The sequence below is a fragment of the Schistocerca americana genome, chromosome 4 (assembly GCF_021461395.2).
Source record: "Schistocerca americana isolate TAMUIC-IGC-003095 chromosome 4, iqSchAmer2.1, whole genome shotgun sequence".
Taxonomy (NCBI): Eukaryota; Metazoa; Arthropoda; class Insecta; order Orthoptera; family Acrididae; genus Schistocerca; species Schistocerca americana.
The window spans coordinates 373,143,350-373,150,859 of NC_060122.1; the positions used below are offsets into that span (position 1 = coordinate 373,143,350).

The 7,510-nt window shown below is 44.5% G+C and overlaps 1 pseudogene; it reads left to right on the forward strand.

Annotated features, from left to right (window-relative positions):
* Nucleotides 1-734: 734 nt before the first annotated feature.
* LOC124614174 lies at nucleotides 735-852 on the forward strand (annotated as a pseudogene).
* Nucleotides 853-7,510: the final 6,658 nt, after the last annotated feature.

Genomic DNA, 7,510 nt, shown 5'->3' on the forward strand with positions numbered 1-7,510 from the left:
AGTGCTAACACTCTCGTCCGCCAGTTGGGTACTCAAAGGTGTGTGTCTGCTAGCTTCCTTGACGCCCAACACAAGATCATGAAGGTCAACGAAGGGTTATCTGTACGGAATTTCTTGCGCGTTATCAGGCTGATCGTGACGATTTTTTGTAGAACATCGTCACCGGCGATGAATCATCACTTGGAACCGCAAGCAAAACAGCAATCCATGGAGTGGCGTCATACCATCACTGCTGGCAGCAGAAGCTTCGTTGTTCACCTTTCGCATCGACCCTACTGGACGCAGGAATAGCGCGGGGTATCAATAGTATGGCACCATCCATACTAAGAAATCGTCTAAAGCCGCATCCTCAGTCGGTAAGGTCATGGCGACGGTCTTCAGGGACTCTGAAGGGGTTGATGTCCTCCCTCATGGTGCAACGATAATCCTTGAAGTGTACTGTGTTACCCTCAGGAAAGTAAAGAAACGACTTCAGCGTGCTCGTCGCCACAAAAATGCAAACGAATTTCCCCTGCTCCATGACAACACAAGGCCTCACACAAGACTGCACACCGAGAGAAACTCACAAAACTTCATTGAACTGTTCTTCCTCGTCCATCCTACTGCTTCTTCCTCGCCCATTTTTTGCCTGGAACCCGCACATCACATCTGTTTGGCCCAATAAAGAATGCATTCCGCGGGAAGCAACACATAGGTGATGGGTAGATTATTGATGCAGCAATACGTGGGCTCTGGGCAACGGCCTTGCCGCAGTGGATACTCCGGTTCCCGTCAGATCACCGAAGTTAAGCGCTGTCGGGCGTGGCCGGCACTTGGATGGGTGACCATCCGGGCCGCCATGCGCTGTTGCCATTTTTCGGGGTGCACTCAGCCTCGCGATGCCAATTGAGGAGCTACTCGACCGAATTGTAGCGGCTCCGGTCAAAGAAAACCATCGTTACGACCGGGAGAGCGGTGTGCTGACCACACGCCCCTCCTATCCGCATCCTTATCTGAGGATGACGCGGCGGTCGGATGGTCCCGACGGGCCATTTGTGGCCTGAAGACGGGGTGCTTTAATACGTGGGCTCCGACGTTGACCAGTAGTATGGTACCGTGTGGACATACAGACCCTCCCAGGAGGACGGCGTAAGAGATTGTGTTGAAATATAGGGTTTTTTTAGCCAAAACGTGGGGGAATAATATAGCGTATTGGAATGAAGCCAGCCTGCCTCCAGGATGAAAGGTTTATTGCGTTACTTGTTGAACGCCCGTCTTACCTTGGGCATCATTTTCACTCATTTCACGTAATGGACGCTGTGACTAATAATAAAGTTTCAATATTCTATTTCAAGGTTTTCAAATGTTTTTGTTTCTTGTAAGGTAAAGTCTTGATATGGTATTCTGAAGGTGTTCAAATGGTTCAAATGGCTCTGAGCACTATGGGGCTTAACATCTGAGGTCATCGGTCCCCTAGAACTTACAACTACCCAAACCTAATTAACCTAAGGACATTACACACATCCATGCCCGAGGCAGGATTCGAACCTGCGACCGTAGCGGTCGCGCGGTTCCAGACTGAAGCGCCTAGAACCGCTCGGCCACTTCGTCCGGCAGAAGGTGTCCCTACGGGTAATTTATTATTGCGCAAATCCATATTTTTAACATCCTTCATCTTGTGATAGCGGCTAACACATCGATGGATGGTGCCATACTAAAGACACTCCTACGTCCAGTGGGATCGATGCGAGGGCTGAACAACGCGGCTCCTCTGGCCAGCAGCTCAAGTGAGCCTGCCAGTTGGCCGCAAGAGAAAGTGTTCATTTCCACGGCCGACTGAAGTGCTGACGATGACTCTGTACTTTGCCTGTTGTCCTTTGGACTATTCTAATTACGATTAGCCCTGATTGGGGTCAGTTAAAGAAAAACCTGAAGTTAATAAATCCCTTAGACGCACAAATCTCATCAAATGACTCTGAAAGCTGTACGGAGCGCAACGTAATAAATTAAATGAGAAGTCCGCCTGCCGCTATGATTTTTTGCTTAGGCAGACTGTGATACTGTTTCGCTAAGTAGTTAATTTCAGCTTCCGCTACGAGTGGTTACCACCAGCTTAGTTCAAGTTGTGTTACTGCCGATAGATTTCATTTCCAGTCCTGGAAAACTTAAGGATCAGTAACGCTTATAAAGCATTTCATTTCGTATTTCAGTGTAATCAATAAGTTTTAATAAACGGCTTCTGCAGTCTGAAACGCTACACCGCTTTGGCTCCAGCACAATCTTCTGACGAGTGAAAGGACTGGACCCCAAGGTGTAAAGAGAAATTTTTTCAGAATTCTTTGACAGAACTTTATTATAACAACAGTAAAAGGTTAACAATGAATGAAGTGCAACAATTACTTAAGCCGGTGACGGTAACCATTGAAGTGCATTCGTTGACTTACAATAAATCGTTTGTGATAAATTAATTTGAAAATATATCAAGGCAACGGTGATAGCCAATCAAGAAAACTTTAAAATTAATCAAATTCTCAGAGCAAGCACTATCAAGATAAAGGAGCACTGCCCCTCTGGGCAGCTAAGCAAAGTTCTTTTATTTCTAAATAATTTTAATAAGGCAGAATCAGAGCCAGTTAAAGAAAAATTTGAAACTAATAAATCACATAGGCACACACATCTCATCAAATGTCTGTGACAGCTATACAGGGTGCAATTTAATAAATTAAGTCCACCAGGACGGCCTCGTGTGCCCATATTAGCAATTCAATATTGAATTAATTGCAAAAGCAATTAATTAGATAAAAAATGCAGGATATAAGTAACTTAGATGAGCTCAGTGGCTCGCATCAGTCAGATAAGCGAGTGAGAGACTATAGACATATTGTTATCTCAGGGAACTACTTAATTAAAGCTTCTCCCAAAAATTTAGTTAATAAACCTATTACACAAATGTGGCTTGATAAGATATGGACTGTAAACCCATTAAGGAAGAAATGTGAACTTACAGTGACAACACAATCGGTGGTCGTTTCAGTGGATTAGATACAACAGTTTCATTACTCTTTGGGTTCAGCTTATTCCATTCGGGCTCAGACTGGTCACAAGCATCGCTCCAATTACAGTCCGCCGGAAGTTACAGGATGCCCGGAAGCCCTTAGAGACAAACTTGATCACAGTTTCTTTTTCCACCATCCAACAATTTAAACCAGCTAAGGCGCACTTAATTCTCGGAGTCGTTCCGTCCGCAAGCAGTAGTAATTGCACAAACAGCCTCCAATCCCGTGCAAGACGGCCCATTTCCGTCCTCTCGCTGGTAGCTCGCACACGTCCGGCAAATTCCACTCCCGTCAACCCCTGCTCTAAAACAGTCCCACTGCTCAACTGCTCACCGCGCTTTCGCAGCCGGCATTTTAACCCAAAACTGCGCGCCAAGCCCGCCGTCAAAGATGATCGCCCCGGGCCGCGTTGATCGATAGCGGACGGATATCGATAAGTCGCGGTCTAGCCATAGCGCCAACAACTCGTGAGATTCTGCAAGACTCATCGTCTTTATTCGGAACGACAAAACTTTACTCGCTACGAAAAACTAGGACTATTAGGGATCAACGACGCGTCCATGACGAGCCCTATTAGGAACGGAGCACAAGTTCAGGCTGGGGAAGGAAGGAGAATGATGTCAGGCGTGTTATTTTCAAATGATCCAGCTTTAAGTTATTTATGGAAAACATAGAATCCTACAGCTTGTTGGCTAAGCGGGGAATTGAAGAACCGCCCTCCCAAATGCGAGTGCATTATTTCCGAGTTCGGTTCACTAACAAGAGAAATGCCTATCTTTGGAAGCTCAGATCAGCACTAAAATGTGCTTAGAAATAAATCGCTCATCTCAGAAACAGTAGCTTGAGCCATTCGCATGCAAAACTGTGCATCTTACCATGAGAGACATATTAATGTTCCTCAGTTCAAGATCTTAAGAAACTTCGGTAACGTACAGAAACAAGAATCGGTATATTAGGACCAAAAACACATATATTTCAATTTCATATCTTTTTGCTACATTTCCTTGTGCTTACAATAACTACTCTGTTTGGCCGACAAACTTTTCTACTGACTTAGTCTAATAGTTTGGTCAGATGTTGTTACTTTTTAGTTTCACTTTACTTTGACCACTTAATCAACACCAAACTTTGAATAGCTGTGATACACCATCAGGTCAGCAGAAAAAGTTTAGTGTTCAGATATCGTAAACATTTTGAGCAGACATTGTAATATTCGTGGTTTGGTCCGGTTATATCGATATTTTATTTCTTCACGTTTCCAAATTGCTCTCTTAGACCTTGAATAGGTCATCATTCAAACCCCCAGATTTACATGCTAGTGGCTGATACGATTGTTTCTGGGATGGGTGATTACATTTCAAGCACATTTTCATACGATTCTAGCATTTGAGGTCAGGTATCTCTCTCGTAAGCATGAAGAATACGTGAGACATCTCAGCTGTGATGAAGTTATTTATCGTTTTTGACATCAGTTTTTGGTATACATATGTTGCAGACGTATTTTATAGTTTCTGATGTCCGGGGCTGCTTTAAGGCCGTTGCAGATTCCTCGACTTGCGCCATAGAGTGGTGGGGTTTCGGGTTCCGCTGGATAGGTCAGCAGTCCACTACACGCAGCAAGCGGCTACACGGGTAGGAGGGGTTGTGTGGCGTGGACTGGGCGGTTTTTTAGGTTAGATGGCCTCGGGCAAGTACAGAAAGGGCAGCAGCCTCAAAGGGTGCGGGGCAAAGTCAGGACATGCAGGGGCCAAGCAGCAATCGGTATTGTAATTGTAAACTGTCGAAGCTGCATTGGTAAAGTACCGGAACTTCAAGCGCTGATAGAAAGCACCGAAGCTGAAATCGTAATAGGTACAGAAAGCTGGCTGAAGCTAGAGATAAATTCTGCCGAAATTTTTACAAAGACACAGACGGTGTTTAGAAAGGATAGATTGCATGCAACCGGTGGTGGCGTGTTTGTCGCTGTTAGTAGTAGTTTATCCTGTAGTGAAGTAGAAGTGGATAGTTCCTGTGAATTATTATCGGTGGAGGTTACACTCAACAACTGAGCTAGGTTAATAGTTGGCTCCTTTTACCGACCTCCCGACTCAGCAGCATTAGCGGCAGAACAACTGAGAGAAAATTTGGAATACATTTCACATAAATTTTCTCAGCATGTTGTAGTCTTAGGTTGAGATTTCAATTTACCAGATATAGACTGGGACACTCAGATATTTAGAACGGGTGGTAGGGACAGAGCGTCGAGTGACATTATACTGAGTGCACTATCCGAAAATTACCTCGAGCAATTAAACAGAGAACCGACTCGTGGACATAACATCTTGGACCTACTGATAACAAACAGACCCCAACTTTTAGACTCCGTAAGTGCAGAACAGGGAATCAGTGATCATAAGGCCGTTGCAGCATCCCTGAATATGGAAGTTAATAGGAATATAAAGAAAGGGAGGAAGGTGTATCTGTTTAGCAAGAGTAATAGAAATCAGATTTCAGACTACCTAACAGATCAAAACGAAAATATCTGTTCCGACACTGACAATGTTGAGTGTTTATGGAAAAAGTTCAGGGCAATCGTAAAATGCATTTTAGACATGTACGTGTCGAGTAAAACTGTGAGGGACGGGAAAAACCCACCGTGGTTCAACAAAAAAGTTAGGAAACTACTGCGAAAGCAAAGAGAGCTTCACTCCAAGTGTAAACGCAGCCAAAACCTCTCAGACAAACAGAAGCTAAACGATGTCAAAGTTAGCGTAAGGAGGGCTATGCGTGAATCGTTCAGTGAATTCGAAAGTAAAATTCTATGTACCGACTTGACAGAAAATCCTAGGAAGTTCTGGTCTTACGTTAAATCAGTAAGTGGCTCGAAACAGCATATCCAGACACTCCGGGATGATGATGGCATTGAAACAGAGGATGACACGCGTAAAGCTGAAATACTAAACACCTTTTTCCAAAGCTGTTTCACAGAGGAAGACCGCACTGCACTTCCTTCTCTAAATCCTCGCACAAACGAAAAAATGGCTGACAGCGAAATAAGTGTCCAAGGAATAGAAAAGCAACTGGAATCACTCAACAGAGGAAAGTCCATTGGACCTGTCGGGATACCAATTCGATTCCACACAGAGTTCCCGAAAGAACTTGCCCCCCTTCTAACAGCCGTGTACCGCAAGTCTCTAGAGGAACGGAAGGTTCCAAATGATTGGAAAAGAGCATAGGTAGTCCCAGTCTTCAAGAAGGGTCGTCGAGCAGATGCGCAAAACTATAGACCTATATCTCTGACGTCGATCTGTTGTAGAATTTTAGAACATGTTTTTTGCTCGCGTATCATGTCGTTTTTGGAAACCCAGAATTGACTCTGTAGGAATCAACATGGATTCCGGAAACAGCGATCGTGTAAGACCCAACTCGCTCTATTTGTTCATGAGACCCAGAAAATATTAGATGCAGGCTCCCAGGTAGATGCTATTTTCCTTGACTTCCGGAAGGTATTCGATACAGTTCCGCACTGTCGCCTGATAAACAAAGTAAGAGCCTACGGAATATCAGACCAGCTGTGTGGCTGGATTGAAGAGTTTTTAGCAAACAGAACACAGCATGTTGTTATCAATGGAGAGACGTCTACAGACGTTAAAGTAACCTCTGGCGTACCACAGGGGAGTGTTATGCGACCATTGCTTTTCACAATATATATAAATGACCTAGTAGATAGTGTCGGAAGTTCCATGCGGCATTTCGCGAATGATGCTGTAGTATACAGAGAAGTTGCAGCATTAGAAAATTGTAGCGAAATGCAGGAAGATCTGCAGCGGATATGCACTTGGTGCAGGGAGTGGCAACTGACCCTTAACATAGAGAAATGTAATGTATTGCGAATACAGAGAAAGAAGCATCCATTATTGTATGATTATATGATAGCGGAACAAACACTGGTAACAGTTACTTCTGTAAAATATCTGGGAGTATGCGTGCGGAACGATTTGAAGTGGAATGATCATATAAAAATAATTGTTGGTAAGGCGGGTACCAGGTTGAAATTCATTGGGAGAGTCCTTGAAAAATGTAGTCCATCAATAAAGGAGGTGGCTTACAAAACACTCGTTCGACCTATACTTGAGTATTGCTCATCAGTGTGGGATCCGTACCAGATCGGGTTGACGGAGGAGATAGAGAAGATCCAAAGAAAAGTGGAGCGTTTCGTCACAGGGTTATTTGGTAAGCGTGATAGCGTTACGGAGATGTTTAGCAAACTCAAGTGGCAGACTCTGCAAGACAGGCGCTCTGTATCGCGGTGTAGCTTGCTCGCCAGGTTTCGAGAGGGTGCGTTTCTGGATGAGGTATCGAATATATTGCTTCCCCCTACTTATACCTCCCGAGGAGATCACGAATGTAAAATTAGAGAGATTCGAGCGCGCACGGAGGCTTCCAGACAGTCGTTCTTCCCGCGAACCATACGTGACTGGAACAGAAAAGGGAGG